The sequence below is a fragment of the Pipistrellus kuhlii genome, unplaced genomic scaffold (genome assembly GCF_014108245.1).
Source record: "Pipistrellus kuhlii isolate mPipKuh1 unplaced genomic scaffold, mPipKuh1.p scaffold_m20_p_15, whole genome shotgun sequence".
In the NCBI taxonomy this organism is placed as follows: domain Eukaryota; kingdom Metazoa; phylum Chordata; class Mammalia; order Chiroptera; family Vespertilionidae; genus Pipistrellus; species Pipistrellus kuhlii.
The window spans coordinates 31021330-31043020 of NW_023425460.1; the positions used below are offsets into that span (position 1 = coordinate 31021330).

The window sequence follows — 21691 nt, forward strand, 5'->3', positions numbered from 1 at the left end:
CCAAACCGTTTCTGCAACTTTGGGGGATTTAAATGTTTTTAATTTTTAAAATTACTTAGAGAAATTAGTGCTGGGTTTGACTTTTCTGTCTGGCTACGTGTGACCATTTAGCGTAGTACCGATGGGCGATAGCCACACCCCTGTGGAGCAGCACTGTGTGGCGATGTCAGTGACGTGCTGTGCTCTTTCACCTCACCTGAGATTTTAAGAAAAAGGGCCAACAATCTACATCAAAGTCACAGTGATATCTGCTACGACAACTATTCCCGTTTACCCAGGACAGGATTTGTCCAAGACTGAGGGGTTTCCTGGGACTAAGAGGTTTGTGGATTGCAGGACTTTCCATTTAAAAACAGTCCCAGGCAAAACCTGGACGATTTGATCACTCTAAGAGAGTGGATGATGAATGTTAAATAGATGTTGTTTTAAAAAAAAATCAAAACAAGAGGAGTATTTTAAAAAGAAAGGTTATTTAAAAAAATTCTCATTGCTTTACTTTGTTTCTAGCCACCATATTTTAAGAATTTTAAAATGTCAAGTAATGTTACAGGAGAGCGCGTGATTTAGTTAAAGGGGACATAAGTTTTCTATGTTTAAGGGATTCTGTTAGAATGGAAGAGTACTAATTGAATCATGACATCGTGAACGAACATGGGGTTAGGAATCCGGAGTTCTGGGTCCACATCCTGGCTCCGGAGCGTTACTTCTGAGAAGCATGAGGTGCCACACAATGCAATCTATTATAATTATTGGTGGAAGGAAAAGAGAGTACAATTGCAGATAATTTCTGAAACCTCGGCCAAGAACCAGAGCCTGGTCGGTGCCGGTGATTTCAGAAATGAATCCAGCGCCGGTGCTTGTGTGAAGGAAGGAGACTGATCCTCTGGATTTGCAGAGTCCTGGAAGATACCTTTGGTGATGAAAAACATCTATTTGGATAAGGCAGCCTCCAGTAAGCAGGCGGATTATCCAGCTTCCTTCGTTCAGAACTGACTGGACTTGTTAGACGACTTCGTAACAGGAAGGAAGAAGGAGGGATGTGATGTTAAATCTAGTGCAAGTATGAACTGGGTTGAGCTGCAAGATGGCAAGATGAGCTTCTTTCTACATATGTGTCGAGGCTGGCCGGGAGGGAAAGTGGTTGGGAGCCGGGCAGATGCCTAGAGATGAGAGAAACCCCCAAATTAATCCTGAATATCTCATCGTCATGGGGGCTGTTGGTGTTGGTAGTTTGGGTAGAAGGGATAGAAAAGACGAAAACCTTTCCCAGGCTAATAAGTATAGAATTTCTGTGGAGTAGATATCTGTTGACCTAGAACCCATTACCCTTGTATAGAATTCAGGAGATCTATGAACTTGGGGGGGAGGGGGAGGCAGAGATCTTTGTTTTTGCTAACGTAACACGAAATGTAGCATTTCCTTCAATTACAAATGTGTGCAACTGACTGCTGCCATATTAGTGAGCCCGAGGCTTGTCACCCATGGAAATCACACATGTTTTCAAATCACATCCTTAAGTTGTAGAAGTATCTGTGTCCACCACTACTTTAAAATTATGATAGAAATTAAGCTCACCACTAACCTTGTTTCTTAAGGTACAAGAAGTACATATATTACATATTTTCATCTTGATGATTGTATTTCAAAGTTGTCAGTTTTGTTTGTAGCCCTCTGTATTTTATGTTGTACGTTTGAAAGTATTAGTGTGAGAAGGGGTCCAGCAGTTTCACCAGATTGCTAAGGGCTCTGTCCCGGAGCTCTCTCTGACGCTGCCCAGAGGAAGAGCCCAGCGTCCTCCCCTGCGGCCGGGCCCGCCGGTCCTTCAGAGACGCTGTAAGCAGCTCTGTAGACGCGTGGACAAGTGTCTCAGACGCTGTGATAAAGGGGTATTTCAGCATGGCGGTAGCTTGGTAAAATATTTGTTCTAGCTCTTGTATGTGGAAAATAATTAAGAAACATGAAACTAGCTATGTTTACTTTTAAAGTGTTATCTCTTCAATACTACTTTAAAAAAAAAAAGCCTTATGATTTCTCTCTCTCTCTCTTTTTTTTTTTTTTTTTTACCTAAGTAATGTATCTTCATTGTTGAAAAATTACAAAATGCAGTTATATAAAGAGGAAAAATGTTCAGTCTTCGTTAACCAGTTGTTGTTTAAAAAAAAAAAAAAATGCATACATAGCATTTTTAAAAAATGATTTAGAACTGCATGCTCTGACCTGGGAAGATTCCTATTGTCTATTGGGTGAAAAAGCAAGAACAATTCATAAAACGGGACCCCACTTTCGTTTTTGGGAAGAGGATGTATATGCACAAATGAAAATGTCTAGGAGGCCACACATCAAACAGGCATCGGTGTTAGCAGTCTGCGATGATGTGGTAATATCGGCCAATACCAGTTTTGTTCAAGGAAAGGAAATCCTCCAAGGAAAAGCACAATGTTGATGCTGGGATTAGCAGCTTCAGGGCGTCCCGGGCATTTCCTGTGGCAGCCTGCAGAGGTGGCCCCGTGTGTCAGACGGCTGGAGCCTGGGAGGGGCCCGAGGACACCCCCACACAGCCAGCCCTTCACGGCCTGAGCCTCGGCTCTGCAGCCCAGAAGGCACTGTGTGGCTTTGTACCCAGAAAACAGTTTGTTTCTGGAGAAATGATTAAATTTACAAGGAGCAAGTGGATAAACCAGAATTCAAATGTTTTCAGTTAGGATGGTAACACCTGCCTGGCAGGATGTATGAAAACTGAGCAAGAGGATGTACTCAAAGCTCTTAGCAGCGTGCATGGTACGTGGGAAGCCCTCAGTAAAAGACAGCAATTGTTACTCGGAGGTTTCCCCAGAGTTACCTGAAGGAAGGTGAAGCTGGTCAGTGGCCATCTGTAACTGTGGAGGTTCACTTCCCCCCTGCCATGTATGCCGTGCCTTGTATCTCCTCTTTTCATGGTCACACCCCCTCCGCTGTTATTCCCACTTTTCAGATGGGGGACTGGGCATAAAACAGTGGAGAAACTGAACTGTGACAGAACTGAGATCTGACCTCGCTCTGCTGACTCAACCAGCATGGTCTCTGAGGAGGACTTGGTGAGCATGGGCTTGGAGCAGGGGTGCCATCTGGATGGCCTGAATGGCAGTGTCATGTAGCTGTAGTGCCAGATACCGCCATACCCGCTCTCCGGCTGTGGCTCGCAATGGATCGCGTAACGGCTCTGTGCCTCAGTTTCCTCTTGTGTAAAATGAGGATAATACTAGTGTCTACCTCCTAGGGTTGTTGTGAAGATTAAATGCTTTTAAAATGGTGATTGGCACACAGCAAGTATTCATTTAGTGTTAGCGGTTGATGGGATTGTGTTTGTGGTTGTGCGTGTTATCTACCTCCAGGACTGATCAGAGTGCCGAGTTGTGGGTCTGGGTATTTTGTCCCCTACTTCACACGGAAGCTATAATAACCAGTTCCTGACATATTCTTTTTTTTTTTTAGCTAGAATATATATTTTATTTAGCCATAAAATACAGTTTAAGCTTCTTCAGTTACATCAACACTCAGGTTGGGTCTTCCTGAAGTTCCCCTTTCCTACCTCCCAAGGGAATTTGCTTGTATTTTTGGTGTTCACAAATTCTCTCAGACTTTACTTTTTTTTAGAGCACTTTTAGGCTCATAGCAAAATTAAGAGAAAGGTATAGAGATAACCCATTTTATCCCTGCCCTCAGACTGCCGCCATGTATCCATAGCCTCCATCGTTTTCAACATCCCCTGTCAGACTGGCACTTTTTGTTATTACTGATGCATCCACATTGACATGTTATAACCGCCCATAGTCCATAGCTCACATTAGGGTTCACTCTTGATTTTGTGCATTCTACAGATTTGACAAATATGTAATGAATGGCATGTATCCACCATTGTAGTATGAAACAGAGTATTTTTGCTCTGTTTTTGCCCTAAAAATCCTCTGTACATCACCTGCCTATACTTCCCCCCTTCCTGGGACATTCTAAATATAGCCACTCTTGTTCCTAAAAACTGGATCTAATCCCTTTTTATTCTCTCTGAACACACATCCTTTTCTCATCCCAGGGCATCAGGTCATCCATTCCCCAGGGAACTCTGAAGCCCATCCCATATAATAAAAGAGTAATATGCAAATTGACCCTAATGGCAGAATATGCAAATTAACCCTAATGACTGGGAAGGACTGGTCACTATGACACGCACTGACCACCATGAGGCAGATGCTCAACACAGGAACTGCCCCCTGGTGGTCAGTGCACTCCCACAAGGGGAGCACCACTCAGTCAGAAGCCTGCTCATGGCTGGCCAGCGCAGCAATGGTGGCAGAAGCCTCTCCCACCTCCACGCCAATGCTAAGAATGCCTGCCTAATGGCTTAGGCCTGCTCCCCACAGGGCTCCTGACTGCCAGCTTAGGCCCAGTCCTCCAGGGAGTGGGCCTAAGCTATTAGCTGGACATCCCCCGATGCACCCTGGAGTGGGAGAGGGTGCAGGCTAGGCTAAGGGACTCCCCACACACACACTCTACCCCCAAGTGTGTGAATTTTCAGGCACCGGGCCTTTATGCACAAATAAAGATGTGAACTGAATATACATGGGTTGGCCCCACATATATGGATATGTCCTTTTAGGCAGTAACCACTATGAGTGTAGTCCATCCAGGCTCCAGGCAGGAGCTGTGAGACTGAGGAAATCCTGTCCTTGCCCGGCTGGGACCAGGCTCTGGGGCCTCCCCTGGGACCTGTCCTTGGACACCGGACTCGGAGGAGCACAGTTCTTGCAACGTGCCTGCAGCAGGGCGCAGGCGTTGGGCTGAGTGGGGTCTCACACGGCCTGTTGGGGCTGGCGAAGCGGCTAGTTCTTCCCTCCGCCGGACCTCACCGCAGGCCCAGGAAGCCGGAGGCTGTGCTGTTCTCATTCCTGGCCCTTCTTCCAGGACAATGGCTTTCTCCTCAGCAACAGTAATTCTTTATTATTGAGAGACAGCTGCTGACAAGAATGTTTGCGTGAAAACCTTCCCTTCCATCTCCACCTTCTCACCAAGCACCGTCCGCCCTCCCACTGCACCTCAGGGCGCACCCCGGCCATCACCACCACGTTGGCCACGTCCAAGTTCCTCTTGTACTGTGATCGCCTTCACATTCTACTTTAAATGGACTCCTTTTCCCCTCAAATAAATGAATTTGCCAGGAACTTTATATCAGAAGTACCTATACAATTACAGATTTAATGAGCTGCACTTTCTTTAAGATACAGTAAGATAAAATACCCAAGTATTAGAACATTTTTAAAGTTTTCCCGCGGACCACCTAAAATCATCCTTGCGGCGTGGCCCTCGCCAGTGGTATCCCTACTCTGCCCAGGGAAACCCTGCCGAGGTCTGTACACTCTTCGGGGTGACCCTTCCTGGTCACCCAGTGTGACGTGTCTTCCGAAGACCCCTCGCCTGTGCCCTGTGGGCAGACGCGGCAGGAAGGAGCAGGTCTGCTCCACTCTGCAAGCGGTGCTGCTTCCTCTCACACTGGAATCTCCTTCTTTTCAGGTGGAGAAAGACCCATTCCCTTATGGGTCACTGATGAAAACACGGTGATGATCCCAATCGTCTCACCTCCCTAGGGAATGAGGTGGCCAGACAAGCCCCCGAAAAGGGGAGCATTAGAAGCAAACGGGGGTTTGGTGGCCGCTACAGAGAGAGGAGAGACGTGCCCACTTGTCTGATCAGAGGAGAGATATTTGCCTCTTTTCACAAAAGTAAGATAAACATTTGCCTCTTTCTCACAAAGAATTTGAGGCAGAGCATGGATGTGGAAGCACAAGGGCATGTGGGTTCTTGCTCCGTCAATTACCAGCTGTATAACCTCGGGCGAATCCCTTCGCCTCCCAGAACCCCCCTTTACTTCCAGTAAAATGGGTCTGGTGACATCCAGTCACACTTGTCTGGTCTGCTGTCCAGGCTGTGGTAGGGACTGAAGGAGCAAAGGAAGGCATGACTGCTCTGCAAACTCGAAGGCATGGTCCTCCCTCATCTATGGATGCACTTTGGAATAAGCTGGGAAACTTAGAAACAGGACAAAAAGCAGTCACAATGCTCCAAGACCCAAATCAGAGGATTCTGATTTAATCGGTGTGGAGTGGGTCTCAGGCATCTGTCATTTTAAATGTGCTTCTGGTGGTTCTGATGTGCAGCCAGTATAAGAACCACTTCCCCAGAGCTGTCTCAACCAATAGTTGCCAGTAGCCACATGTGATTATTTAAATGTGAATTAATTAGAATTAAATAACATTTAACATTTGATTCCCCCGTCATACCAGCCACATTCCAGTTACTCAAAAACCACATGTGGCTAGTGGCCGGGATGTTGGACAGTGCAGATACAGGACATTTCTATCATTGCAGGGAACTCCATTGCCTCTGAAAAGGGTGGTCCATGGCGCACAGTGTCAGCTTCACTTAAAGCTTGTTAGAAACGCACCATTTTAGGCCTGTGCCCAACCTGCCAAATCAGAATCTGGATTTTAATGAAATTAAACAAAATCTCTAGAGTTTTTGTTACATTTTGTCAGACACTGTTCTAAAGCATCCATTCCACTCATTTGTCCTTTCAACAAGTATTTATTTAATGCTTGGTATACGCCAAGTACATTCAAGCGATGAAGGGGAAAGACAGCCATGTCTACCATCTTAGCAGGAGGAAACAGACATTAAGCAAGAAAACCGAACTCAGAAGCAAACTTATTTCAGAGTAAAAAAAAAAAAGTAATCCAAGGGAATATGCTAGGCAGTGGTTCTCAACCTTCCTAATGCCACGACCCTCATGTTGTGGTGACCCCCATCCATAAAGTTATTTCCGTTGCTGCTTCCTAATTGTAATTTGGCAACCCTGCTAGCGACCCACAGGTTGAGAACCGCTGCTAAAGACCCTAAGACCATCGGAAAACACAGATATTTACATTACGACCCATTAACAGCAGCAAAATTACAGTTATGAAGTAGCAACAAAAATAATTTTATGGTTGGGGGTCACCACAACATGAGGAACTGAATTAAAGGGTCGCGGCATTAGGAAGGTTGAGAACCACTGTGCTAGAGAGTTGCTCTGGGAACAGAGTAACTGCTTTAAATTGAGGTGAGAGAGGGTCAGAGAGCATCTCTGTAAGGAAGAGATATTTGAGTGGGGCCTGAATGACAAGGAATTGGCCAAGAGAAGATGTGGGGGTGGTGTATTCTGGACAGAAATAACAGCAAGTAAAAACATATTTAAAGTAGGTTGCCAGATTTTGCAAGTAAGAATACAGAATGTTGACTTTTAAACTTCAGTGAAACCAATACTTTTTAGTATATCCTAAATATCACATGGGACATGCTTATGCTAGTCAAAGTTTTGAGTTTTCCTGAAGTTTGAATGTCCGGACACCCTGTGTTTGGTGGAGACCTCAGCTGAAAGCGGACCAGGAGGGGGAGCCAGGCTGGAGGAGCACCAAAGGGGCAGGGTGACTGGTGGGCAGTCAGGGAACAGGGCACCATGGGGCAGGGTCGGGGAGAGAGCAGGGCCCAAAGCTGGGACTACACAAAGGCAAGTCTTAAACAACAAAAGGGTCACGAAGGACTGTACCGACCGCTGCTGTTTCTTCCCCTCGATGAAGTCATCGGCTTTACCTTCCTGCAACCCTATGGCTTCTGGGAAGGGCTTCCTGGAAGACGAACAATTGTCCGGGCTGCTAGGCCTGGGCGGTGCTTGGGGAGACCGCGGACCGCCGGGTGACCTGCCGGAGCATAGCGTGCGGTATATATTGTTTGGTCTGAGCTTCTAAGTGCTCTTTCCCTGTTTGTTTGTTTAATTCCTGTGCTTTTGTATGCGATCCCCTATAAATCTTCCTCTCCTTAAGGGCCGTGTTTGACAACTTCATTTCCCCCCAACTGGAGACGTTTCCCCTGCTAGGGGTCAAAGAGACTAATTACCTAACCCGAGCATGGGAGACACCCTCAGAGTCACACAGGACCCTGAAGTGCCCCATCCCTGCCTTGTTCATAGAAGAATGAGGCGAGAGCGGACCTGCGCCCAGAAGCAGCGACATCCTCAAAGCCCCAGTGTATTCCTGTCGGAAAATAAACTCCTGACCCCACAGCAAACGGAGAGGCCCTGAAGGAGATCCTGTTCAGACACTTCAGTTTACACCGGAGGGTTGTGATTTACCAAAGGTCCCAAAATCAGTGATGGGGCCGGAACCCAGCCTCAGAGCTCCTGACTCCCCGTCCAGTGTTATTTCCACCCAAGTTGGACTTTTGGAGGAGGGTGGGAATTAAAGGGGGGGAGGGGAATTTTGGAGGGAGGTGGGAAGGGCAGCAAAACAGCAGCTGACTCGCATGAAGTGCTTCAACATTTATAAAGCACTTCACTCATGCAAGGCAGGTGCTATTGCCATTTTGCAAGGGGGAAGCGGCGGCTCAGAGAGGTTCAGTGACTGGGTCCAAGATCACACAGCTGGCTGCTAAGTGACAGAACCAGGAGTCAAACCCAGGTTCAGGCTTTTTGGTCTGTTTCCACCGAAACCTGGAAAACACGGACCAGATGAGAGCAGCGTGTTGGTCCCCAGTGTGGTCAGAGCAGAGGCAGGCAGGTGTGAGACTGCTTGCCTGGAGCCATGCGGGGCACTTTACGCGCACCATCTCCTTAAGGTCATCTCATTAAGTTCATGAAAGGGGTGTTACCTCCACCTCAGAGTACAACCGGGGAACCGAGGCTCAGAGAGGTTAAGTGGCCACCCAGTTGGTTAGTGCTAACAGAGTTAGACTTAAATCCAGATCTGTCCAACTTGAGAGCCTCACCAGGTCCCCACTGGGATTAGGGGTATGTGTGTGGGGGAGGTGTCAGTGAAAGTCTGCAGTCATGAGAGAGGCACAGAGAACATGCAAGTTAAAAGGACCAGGAAGGACCTGACTGGTTTGGCTTAGTGGATAGAGTGTCGGCCTGCTGACTGAAGGGTCCGGTCAAGGGCATGTAACCATGGTTATGGGCACAGCCCCAGGGGGGGGGGGGTGTGTGTGTGCAGGAGGCAGCTGATCGATGTTTCTCTCTCATCGATATTTCTAACTCTCTATCCCTCTCCCTTCCTCTTTGTAAAAAATCAATGTTTTAAAAAGGACCAGGAAGGCTTAAGTGTATAATCAATGAACCTTTCAGGGATGGGGGCAGGGAGTAGAGAGAGACTCTTCCTTCTCCAAGGCTTGCCTCTCTTCTGTATGGAGATAGTGTCCCAGAAGCATTAGACAAATCCCCTCCTCTTTTTATGGTCTGCAGATTTGCGTGGAGGCTGGCCCGAGGCTCCACCTGTGTTGTGGGTAGGCTCCACTCTTAGCACTGCAGTGTCCTGGCCCTCTGCTCCTCCGGCCACACCTAGCAGGGATCCCTCCCCCGGAGCTGCCCCGCTTCCGAAGACCACCAGCATGAGGCAGGAAACAGAGCTGGACCGCCTTGTCTTCACGTAAGAACTTGTCCCATCTTGTCCTGCCTCTTTCCACACACCTCCCAGCCTCCCGATTTTGTTTCCAAAATAATTGTGAGTTTTTCCCCAGCTGAGGTTCCTGATCTGGCTACTGGTGGGGAAATTCCTACCACGCCCCCCCTTATCTTTTCTAGCCAACCATCTTGGTTTTTCTGTTGGTAGAAGCAGCATCGTTGACAATCTTACCATTTGCTTCCCCCCCCCCCCTATTCAATTCAGTCCCTAAGCATAGTAGGCTCGCAGTACGTCTTTTGGTTCTGAACTGACAGCTCCAGGGAGTAAGAAGGGGAATTATTCTGAGGGGCCGTCATTGCTAGTGTTTCCCTTGTTTAGACATCTTTTGTAGCTAATGAGTTTCTCAAGCCTGGTGTCTGGGACATTCCTCAGAAGCCGCCTCATTAGGACAGTCCCTGGATGGCCCTCTTGGATGACCCTCTTGTCCGCCGCAGGAATGCTGGGAGTCAGCACATCTGTTCCAGGGACTCAGGCCTCCCACATGGTCAGTGGAGCCTGTGCCCACCGGCCAGCTGCTGTATCACTTCTCCTTGCCCTCAGTGGGGGTCTATGGTTCCCAAAATACAATGAAAATCTGAGTCCAAGGGACTATAAAAATATAGTCAGGAAATCTAACCAGTGTTAACTCCTTGCAATAAAAGGCCAACATTTGGGGCATATAGATGACGGATAGAAATATGGAGATAGTTTGTACTGTTTTTGGTGAAAACTTATGTTCATTTGGAAAAAAAAAATATATATATATATATATATTCTTAGCTTGTGGCCTCATTCACTCATTCGTTCATTCATCCATCCATTCATTTCATAAAAACTTCAATTGGGAAGAGTGCGGGGAGCCATGAACCAGGCACTGTATGTTGCATGGGGATGAAACTCACCCCTTGCCCTCCAGCGGCTTACATTCCAGGAACGAGCCTTTCCCTGTCGTTTTCTCTGGCTCTGGTCCCCAGCAACACCCGGCCTCAGTCACTCCTCCAGAATGCAAGACTGCTTTACTGCAGGGGACAAGTAGGCACACACAGCCACAGAAGGCAGGGCACACGGCGAGATGTTGGCAATCACTGGACCTGATCGTTCTTTAGCTGCAGTGCTTGGGTAGAATTCATCTTGGGAGTTTGGGGGGAGCAAGAGGTAGCCAGGAAGGCAAATCTGAGCCTGCCTTATCTACAAATCCTTCAGTTCCAGGTGGCCTCCCCATCACCCCCAGTCCATGCCCACTGGACTTTTTTAACCTAGTCCCTCTCTTCCTTCTCTGTCTGCAGTCTCTGACTATCTGAAATTCTTTTTTCCAAACAGCTTTCCTTTTGTAATCAAATGTGCTCTCCACTCACCCACACCCCCATCCTGTCTCACCCTCACCCTGCCCCTCCAACTGACTCCACCAAGAGTTCATGCTTCCCAGCCTCGCGGTTACAGATGGGCCACAAAATTAGCATCAGCAAACCTGCCCAGCCTCTCTACGCGGCAATTTTCCCATTCATTTGTTTTACAGGAAAACCGGAGTAATAGCCCGAAATACAATAAAAATTGAAGGAGGGAGAATTTCATCTTTTTTACCCTTTTTCACATTCACAATTATTTCAGTAAACCTTTCATTTGTGAAAACGGTTTATATTGAATGTTCTCAAAAAATTATTTTTCCCTTTCAAAAATCATTTTTATGTTACTTATGGAGAACTGCCTGTATTTTACAACCTATAAAAAAAAAGTCTTACATATTCTTCACAAAAAAGACCTACCTTATGCCAAAAATATGTAAGTAAATACGTTCTAAAGGAGAGACTCCAATGAGTTCTGTAGGATGAGATGCAATTTCAGAAACTATAAGGTGTGTGTGTGTGTGTGTGTGTTTGATCAAGGGGAAAAAAGATATTTTCAATTATTTTGTGATTTTTATATCATTAAGTCTCCATGAAGCCTAAAAATTTAAAAGAGCTGAGGCTCTGGACTTAGACACTCTCCTTTCTAGGGTATATTTGCTTGTTGAACTGGTATAAAAATTAAAAGAGATAATATATGGCCGAAACCGGTTTGGCTCAGTGGATAGAGCATCAGTCTGGGGACTGAAAGGTCCCGGGTTCGATTCCGGTCAAGGGCATATTCGTTGGTTGTGGGCACATCCCCAGTAGGGGATGTGCAAGAGGCAGCTGATCGATGATTCTCTCTCATCCATGTTTCTAACTCTCTACCCCTCTCTCTTCCTCTCTGTAAAAAAATCAATAAAACATACTTAAAATAAAGATAATATATGTAAACTGATTACCACAGTACCTCAACAAATAGTGGCAACAGACTGCTAACTTTGTGCCTGGAAATCTATTCCCCTCTTTCTTGTGTGACATCACCCTGATTTTTATCTGAACCTACAGACTTCCTTGCAACCCTGAGACTAAGCCAATGAATTCTGAGCACTAGCATTGCCCGGGACTTCCAGGAAGTCTTCCTAAACAGGGAAACACTCTGCCCTGGCCTGTGTGGCTCAGTTGGTTGGGCATCGTCCTGTACATGTAGGCTGTTTCTGACGGCCTAAAGAGGGAATCTGTGAGATCCCCTTAAAGGCTGCCGGTTTGATTCCTGATCAGGGCACATGCCCAGATTTCAGGCTCCATCCTTGCTCTCACATCACTGTTTCTCTCTCTCTCTCTCTCTCTCTCTCTCTCTCTCTCTCTCTCTCTCTTTCCTTCTTTCCTCTCCCTCTAAAAAACAATAAAACTTATTCTTTTTTAGAGGAGATACTCTCCTTCATCCTTCTGCCTGTTATTGGTTTGGACTCTAAATGTGATGGCTGGTGCCCCAACTGCTTTTTTGGAGCTTGGGAGGGCCACAGTCTGGTGATGGCATTGCAGAGAGCTAAATCAAAGATCCTGGGTCCTTGATGAGCAGTAGCTGCCATTTCTAGGTCTGGACTTCCTGAATATTTCTTTTTTTCCCCTGAAGATTTTTTTTCTCTCTGAAGGTTTCTTTTCGTAAAATATAAATTAATTGTTCTCATATTAAACCATTATTTTTCAGGTCTTAGTTTCTCAAAGTGAAGCTAATCCTAACTAATATACTATAATTATTATTGTCATCATTATTTCATTAGCCCTAGCTCACAATCCTGCTCTCTCACAGATCCCCTCTTGAGGCCGTTAGAAACAGCCTACATGTACAAAGAATTCCGCCTTGGTTCTAATATCTGCTGCCAACCCATTGGCAGATGTAATGTGGGGGTGCCCTGTCTTCCCTAGCCCCTGCTGGCATGCATGGCATTCCTACTACATTCCCTCCATGGCTCTTCTTCCAGAATTCTCAACCGAGTGGGTGGGAGTGAACCACCCTGAAAGTGGAGGGTTTGGACTAGATAGAGAAGAGGAGGAAGAATTCCAGGTGGGAGAAAACATTATCAAAGGGGGAAAGCACAGGGAGGGTAATTTGGGGACTGGAAGGGAAGTGACTGAGGGCTCCTGCAGAGGGTGATAGGAATTGGGAAGGGGAGTAGGACCTGATTATGGAGGGTCCTCAAGGCCCAGTAGAAGAGTTTGGACTTGATCTTGGAGGAAATAAAAAGTCAATTCAAGTTACTGAGCAAGGCAGTGACAGAAGGCAAGTGATGTTTGCAAAAGAATTAATCTGGCTGAAGTGTGCAAAACAGATTGAAAGCAGGAAGAGCCTGGAGACGGGGAGACCAGTATAAATCTTCCACCCAGTAATCAAATGGTCAGACATTGTCAACACACTTCGAACGGGGCTGTGGGAGACAGCAAAATTGAAGTATAATGTAGTGATTTCAGCGAGACAGAGCAAGAAGCCTTAACCAAAGTCTTTCCCCAGAACTACGAGAAAGTAGCAAACTTCCAAACGGAGAAAACCGGTTCAGTCCTTTTGGAAAACAATCTGGCACTATAGATCAAGAGCCTTATGAATGTTCACACCCTTTGACCCAGTAATTCAACTTCTGGGAATGCTAGGGAAATAATCCAAACCGTAGAAAGGAAAAAAAAAAATGAGCGGAGATCTTAATCGCAGCAAGTAATTAGAAACAATCTAAATGCTCAGCAGTCAGGGGTGGTTAAGTAAAGTATGGCTCTGACTCAACTGTCACCCGGCCGTTTATTAACTCTGAGGGATAAGAAGGCCAGGCAGATGACATAGAAAATGCCCCTGACTTTATTAGAGGAAAGCTGGCTGCAAAATACATCCAGTGAGTATCACACATCAGACAAAACCATATTGAAAAGTAATATTCTAAACCTACGCCTGCTTGTGTCATTGAGGTGGAGGGATAATTGTTTCTTTTCTCTTTAAATTTTTTCTCCAGTGTGCTTTTGTTACATCTGTATTTTTGAATATAGGGAATGTCAAGGAGAAGTCTTACTTTTCATTCCACTCACTCTGAATTGTTTGGCTTTAATAAGAATGTATTAAATATGTATGGCTTGTATGTTTTTTATTTATTTTTTTTGTCAATCTTCACCTGAGGATATTTTCCCATTGATTTTTAGAGAGAGTGGAAAGGAGGAGGAGAGACACACAGAGAGAAATATCAACGTAAGAGAGACACATTGTAGTGATTTCAGTGAGACAGAGCAAGAAGCCTTAACCAAAGTCTTTCCCCAGAACTACGAGAAAGTAGCAAACTTCCAAATGGAGAAAACTGGTTCAGTCCTTTTAAATGACCGAGCCCCCCACTGGGGTTTGTGCCCTTGACTGGAATTGATCCCAGGATCCTTCAGTCCCTGGGCCAGCACTCTATCTACTGAGCCAAACCGGCTAGGGCACTTTTATGTTTTTAAAAAATAAATGATTTTCAAAGACAAAGATAGATGAATACACATGGGAAACCATGAGCCATGCCTTATGAAGTATCTATGCCTTATGAAGTATCTGTGCCTTATATTCATCTTCTCTCTATGATGTGTGTGTGTTTTTTAAAGGTATAGGCTTTGGAGTTTGGGCAAGTCTGAGTTTGTTTATTTGTTTTAAAAATAATTTGTAATTGTAGTTGACATTTACTATTAGTTTCAGGTGTACAGCATAGTGGTTAGACATTGATATAAAACTTACAAGGTGTTCCCACCAATAAGTCTAGCACCCACCTAACACCATTCATAGTTAGTTATTAGAGAACTAGAGGCCTGGGGCATGGAAATCATGCACTGGGGGGGGGAGGGTGCCCTCAGCCCAGCCTGCACCCTCTCCAATATGAGACCCTCGGGGATGTCTGACTTCCGATTTAGGTACCTCTGGGACTGCTGGCTCCCAACCACTTGCCTGCTTGCCTGCCTGATTGCCCCTAACTGCTTCTGCCCACCAGCCTGATCACCCCCTAATCACTTCCCTGCCAGCCTGATTGACGCCTAACTGCTCCCTGCTGGCCTGATTGCCCACAACTGCCCTCCCCTGCAGGCCATCTTCTGACCACATGGGGGTGGCCATTTTATGCAAGGTCATGATGGTCAATTTGCATATTACCTCTTTATTATATAGGATTTTTACTATAATCCCTATGCTGTACTTTATATCCCTCGGTGAGTGTGTGGTGGGGTGAATTTAAATCCCACCTTAGCTAGCTCATCTGTGAAGCAGGGAATAACGCCTTCCTTGAGTAATCATTGTGGAAATGCAGTGAGAGAGTGACTGTAAGGAAATCTCTTAGCAGTTAGGAAGTACACAGCAAATATCAGCAGCTATGGTTTTCTCTTTTCTGTCTTCTGCTCTTGCAGGTGGGGAGCAGTGGGTTTCCGAGGTGACTGTCTGAGGACGGAGACAGAACCCCTGAGCAGTGTCCTCAGCCGCCTCAGGTCCCTGTGCTGCAGCCACAGGACTTTTCCCACTCTGAGCCCCTGGGCAGTTTCTGCTCCTCCATCTGCCTTCGCAATGCTTCCCCCTCGGCCTGGTCCGCACTTGCGGGGTACAATGAACTGCTTGTGGAGTTTATTTTCATAAGGCAGTTTTGTTTTTTCAGATAATCATGTATTTGGCATGTATTTAAGAATGGTTTTACTAGTATGTTTACAACATTTAGGTTGGGACATAAAGTGGCCTTGGCAGAAATCATTTTGTGTCTCCCCTGGCCCCAGATTTTATGTAAGTCCCAGTTGACAGCCCTGCTCAGAGCTGCACAAGTCCCTTTGGAGGATGTTATATGATTTCAAAGGGTCACTGCGATTAGGAGGCAGATGAGGAAGAAGACAAGAATGGTTGGAAATCACCTAGGGCAAAGCAAATTCATGCCAAAAAAGACTTTGGGGGAGGAGCTGAATGGGACCATAATGTCTCCAACATTCTGCTTACTAAAACTTTCACACACAGCCATGTTTCCCACGTCTCTCAAGGACCGCTTAAGTGGGGACCCATTCAGAATAGGTGGGGACCTATGAAAGCCCAGGGAGGTGGTGTTTATTGGCTCTGCATGGTCAGCTACGTCTGTGGTCTGTCAGGGAAGGCAGCCCATTGCCTCTCGGCGTCTGTCCCCAGCACACGGGGCACTGTGCTGTGGGAGCATCCTTCCTCCCCACCCCCCATCCCGGATTCTGGTCTTGAACCAAGCATGTGGCCAGCCTGGGAATAAAAACACGGTATCTGACCCTTCCAAGAGGAAGAACGCCAAGAGGACTGGTCACAGGAGAGGACAAAGCTGGCTGGGCTGTTCTTATCGCTCGCTGCTGCCCCTGACTCCTTTTGCCCAAGCCCTTGCTCACTCGCTCATCGGTTTCATTTTTTTAGTCAGAGAGACGCTGTGACCGTGAGCTGACTGATGCTGTAACCATGTATCCTGGCTTAGGTGCTGTTGAATTCCCAGCACCAGCCACCTGCTGGCTGTTTGCTGACAGTTTGATGAATAAATTTTAGGAACACTGTTTTCCACTCACTCCCACCCTCCCTGTTGCCCTCTTCCCAGGTCTTCGCTTCCGCTGGCAGAGGGATGTTATGGCTACTCACTGCTATGTTCCAAACCATCTTTTCTTGTGACTGATTTTTTAAAAGAATTATGGCTTTTTTTATATTAAATGTTATTTAAATGCAAACAGGAAATCTGAATTGTTACCACATGGAGCAGAACTGCCTGGTGAACTGTATGTGGTTAAGGAGGGTAGGAGGGGGGGAAATCTATGTTTTTGAAATAAAGAGAAAAATGGAAGAAGGAAGGAGGGAAGGGAGAAAGGGAAGGAAGAAAGAAGTAGAGAAAGATTGAGAAATAAATTTGAGTTCTGGTCCTGTGGCCCTGACTCAGCCGCTCATGGCATTGTAATTTGGGCTCAGTTTTTCTATCTGTGAAATGAGCGCGTGGACTGGATCAGTTTTTAGACAGTGAGTGCATCAGTCTGGTGCAGGGAGCAGTTAATCAGTCAGGTCCCTGGGCCCCATCGCCAACGACTTTGGCTCCGGGCTGGGGGCCCGAGAACGTTCATGTTTAACAAGCCCAGCTGCAGTTGTCACAGTCATGTTGGGAAAACAGGATTTGGTGATCTCAGAGAGACTGTGGCTGACTCCAGGGATAAGACTCTGGAACTGGGAGGTGAACAGTATTCCTCATCTCTTGGGGTAATAGTCAACCACTTTGGAACTTGCTTTAACTCTGGTTTGGATGCGAGTGACTCATTAATGAATGCTGGAGGCGAAGGGAATAATGGTACATTAGCATCTTAGAAATGAGCAGACTCTTCCAGGGGAGCCTTTGCCTTTCCTTGTTAGGACTTGTTGAATGGGATCCGGATTAACAGACATGGACTATAGTTACCCATGGAGATGGGTACAATCATTCCCATCAGGAATGACTTGTGCATTTTCTAAGCACTTTCCCCAATGTGATACCATCTGCCTCTCAAGGCATAAACTATCACTCCCATTTCACAGATGGGAAAACGGAGACACCGAGGCTTCTTGCCAGGTTATACAGCGCTCTTAATTGGCAGACACAGGGCAAGAGCTCAGATCTCCTGATTCCTGGTGTAATGGTTTTTCCAGGGTACCATGTTGCAGATAACTGCTTATTTATTAAACTAAAGGACTGAGGAAGGTTAACAGTATGTTTCTGAAATGTTTTACTTAGACCAATGATAAAGTTCCAGTGGAGGTTGAGTTGACTACTCTGATGAAATCAATGATAAAAATCCTAAGAAATCCTGGGGGTACAGTTCATGCAATCCAGTCTCCTGGTGGTGGGGCACTCTGGTATGTAATCTATATTTGCATACTTGTGCTTTGGATAAGAGATTGAAAGTGATATACAAATGGTAGCAGTGACTAACCATGAGTAGTAGCATCATAGGTGGTTTTTACTTCCTCCTTTATACTTTTTATATATTGATTTTATTCATGATATTATCCATTTTGAGTCACTTTTCCTTGTTTAATCCAAAAAATATATACATGTAACCTATCTCTGTTTATAGATACTTCAGAGTTTCTGAGATGCTTTAAATATTTGTTATGTAACGTTAGGACCATTTTGTAAGAAGTACTTTCAGCGGGTATTATTTTATTATCTCCATTTGACAAAGGAAGTGACTTCCCTAAGCATTTATTTTAATAGCTCTCAAGTGGGGGGAAAACACTCGAGTCAAGACCACACAGGTGGACTGGGACACAAACCGAATCTCCCAGCTGCATTGAACACTTCTTCCCCCTCTGATCCCTGTGTTTGTCTGAGTGATGAGCTCGGCAGCACTTGGCCCCTCACACACTCCTTTAGTCCTGCCCTCACTCCCCCTCCCTCCGGGTAGCCCCTGCCTAGTGCGAGGAACCCAACAGTGGTTCTTTCCCTGGATCTCCATCTCACAGTGCTGGGAGAAGCCTAGGCTCTTGGAGGGGCAGATGTCCTCAGGTTGGTGGGTTGGATTCTCGTCCTCAAGTGGGCCTATTGAGATAGAAGCCCAGGTGCCCTGCTGCAGGGCTGCAGGTGAGAGGCCAGGGAGGAGAGAGAGGCGAGTGGCCCTGGCAACGCGGGCGAGGTTGAGCCACTCTGGCTATTAGAGTGATCAGGGCACCACCCACCACACGAGCCAGATGCCAGGTGGCACCTGGAAGAGTGGTAGTGGTGCCGATGCTGTGTTGTGCTTCTGTGCTGCCAGGGACTATAAATGGCCCTCTGGGTGCTGTTGGTTTCTTTCCTTCCTGCAACCTGCCTATGGTCCCTGCAGCACAGCACTGGGGTTTGAGTCAACGTAGGAGAGGAGGGCAGTGTTGGGTGAAGAGGGTGGCGCAGGAATGGGAGGCACCTGACTGGGAATGGAACCTGAGACCTTTCAGTGCGTGTGATGATGCTCCAATCAACGGAGCCACAGCAGTCAGGGCCTGTTTGGACTTCTTGTTCTTAGATGAAAAACCTGTCAAGCCATTAACTTGATAAGAACAGATATAATGCCTGATCTCTGCCTGAAACTAAGAAGCAGCCCATTTGCTTCTCACCTAGACCTCATCTATCTTCTAGCTCCTTCACATGGGCCACCTATGCAAGGTAAAGTCTCCCTCGGGTTCTTGAAACCACTCCTGCACAATATGAGCACCGTGGCATCACGCATTGTCTTGTTGGAAGAAGCCATCAACATGATAGGATGAACTTAATCAGCAATGATACTTAGGTATGTTGTGCTATTCAGATGTTGTGCTATTCGTTGTTCCACACGAATTAAAGGGACCAAATCATGCTAGGAAAACATGCCCCAAACCATAACCCTGCCCCCACCAGCTTAAAGGTGTACTCATGCATGAGGGGTGCATGCTTTCATGCTGTTTCCGCAAAATTCTCCCTCTGCCATCTGCATGATGCAACTGGAAATGTGATTCATCGGACCACATGACTTTTTTCCAATGCTTGACTGTCCAATCCTTGTGTTGCTATGAGAATTGGAGACGTTTTATCTTGATAACTGCAGACAGCAAAGTTGTTCGAACAGGCCTTTGGATTCCATATCCCATATGATGCAGTGTACAGCTAATTTGCCTGCAAACGTCAAATGGTCATAATAGTCTGGCCACTCAGTATATACAGTGGTAGAAAGTACACAGTTCCCCATATATTTCCCTCAGTCAGTGGTTGTGAAGGTCACCCAAGCAGTTAACTCAATGACTGGCACATAATAGACACTCAGTAAATTATTACGAGTAATTCTCATTGTTGTTTATTCTAGTAAGAATTCTAGACATGCAAGTGTGATCTTAGACCACAGAGCCATGTAAAATGTAAATTCTTATTTTTGTCTTTTATTGTGCTGCTAGTAGGATCTCAAGGCCATGGGTGAGAAGCAAATTTCTCCTTCTAGGTGACATTGGTACCACCACCACCACCACCACCACACCACCACCACACACACACACACACACACCTGCCATCCTCCTTGCATTTAGCAACTCCCCATTTCAGCCTTATACACAAGCTCTTCCCATCACTCCCATTGCACTGTCCCTCTTGAAGCACAATGTTTTTTCTGGGCATCAACTTCAGCACCCTCCAGTTTGGTCTTTGAAGCAACCTCCTCAGCAGCCATTTATCCTCCATACCACTGCTCTTCCCTGAGTCATCACTGTCAGATGGAACACTGGTCTCTTTTCCCTTCTTCAGACTCAACCCTTCTTCAAAATCCTTATCAACTCCTTCTTTTGGGGAACTTCCTCTGACTTAACCAGTCCACCGATCACCCAGCTTGTGTTGGCTCTGTTTGTATTCTTTGATTTTGCTTTTGCCTGAACGTGACTTTCTAAATATCCTTTGAGCCATGTGGCAGGGACCAGGTCTTCTGTTTCTTTGGATTCCTGACCAGCACTTAGTGGGATGTACTGTAGTTGGAGGCATTCTGCAGAGGCTGTCCTTGACCTCATGATCTATATGCCTACGCCCCTCTTTCGCAGCAGAAGTTCCTTGAGGAAAGGTGCCGCCCTATAATGAAATATCCTTCTCAGATGCCAGGGTGGGTCCCTACCTCCACCCCACCCAGGGAGAGCTTTCAGCTGGTGCTTGCAGAGGGCAAACCCTGCATGACTCATGGTTTCCCTACTCAAATATAATGGTTCCAGTTCTCCAGTTTGACAAACCTTGCAGCCAAAAGAAACCCATACAAGGAGTACATTGGGGCTATGGATGAATGTTTCTGCAGCAAACTGAGATTTTTCTTTCTCCTAGTTCATTTTTCTGTGTCTACCTGTGGGTAAATGCCAGGTGTATCTCCCCCAGACACCTCTGGTTTGGTTCCAGGCCTCCCTGGGAGGCCCAGAATCTAAGGCATCTGATGCCATGATGTCATGGGTGGGAGGTGCTTAGGAAGAAAGTGCAATCCTGAGCTTGCTTCAGTGTGCAGGTTTGCTCCCAAGTTTCTCTTCTCTCCTTTGGTTTTTACTCACTTGGCATTTGTGTGTGTGTGTTCGGCAGTGGAGCTATAAGATAAGTAAGATCCTATCTGCCCTGGAAAGTCTCACCATCTGATGGAACTTCCTAGCCCACTGGTGGGAGGCCTCTATGAAGGCCTCTGAATTCCTGCTCTTCTCTCTCCCATAAACTTTTTTAAAATAAATCTTTATTGTTCAGGTTATTAGTTGTTCCTCTTTCTCCCCCCCTCCCCCCATAGCTCCCCTCCACTCAGTTCCCACCTCACCCTCTGCCCTTACCCCTCCCACTGTCCTCATCCATAGGTATACGATCTTTGTCCAGTCTCTCCTGCACCCCCATACCCTTTTCCCCCAAGAATTGTCAGTACACTCCCTTTCTATGCCCCTGATTCTATTATATTTACCAGTTTATTCTATTCATCAAATTTTTTATTCACTTGATTTTTAGATTCACTTGTTGATAAATAAGCATTTGTTGTTCATAATTTTTATCTTTACCTTTTTCTTCTTCTTCCTCTTCTTAAAGAATACCTTTCAGCATTTCATATAGTAATACTGGTTTGGTGGTGATGAACTCCTTTAGCTTTTTCTTATTTGTGAAGCTTTTTATCTGACCTTCAATTCTGAATGATAGCTTTGCTGGGTAAAGTAATCTTGGTTGTAGGTTCTTGCTGTTCATCACTTTGAAATGAATCTTGTATTAAATTGGAATCGAGGTTTCTATAGGAGTTCATGATTGTGTATGTGTGTATAGATATAGACATAAATTAAGATATACATACTTATTTATATTTCTTAGTTCTGTTTGCTTAGAAATAGATACTCAGTCACACTGAGCACATCTGGCACCAGATCTTGGT

The 21691-nt window shown here is 46.0% G+C and overlaps 1 long non-coding RNA gene across 1 annotated transcript; it reads left to right on the plus strand.

The window, feature by feature from the left end:
• The first annotated feature begins 762 nt into the window (after positions 1-762).
• Positions 763-16377, plus strand: LOC118719397. Its single transcript, XR_004988114.2, has 2 exons — positions 763-952; positions 15230-16377. It is a non-coding gene; the product is annotated as an uncharacterized LOC118719397 (long non-coding RNA).
• Positions 16378-21691: the final 5314 nt, after the last annotated feature.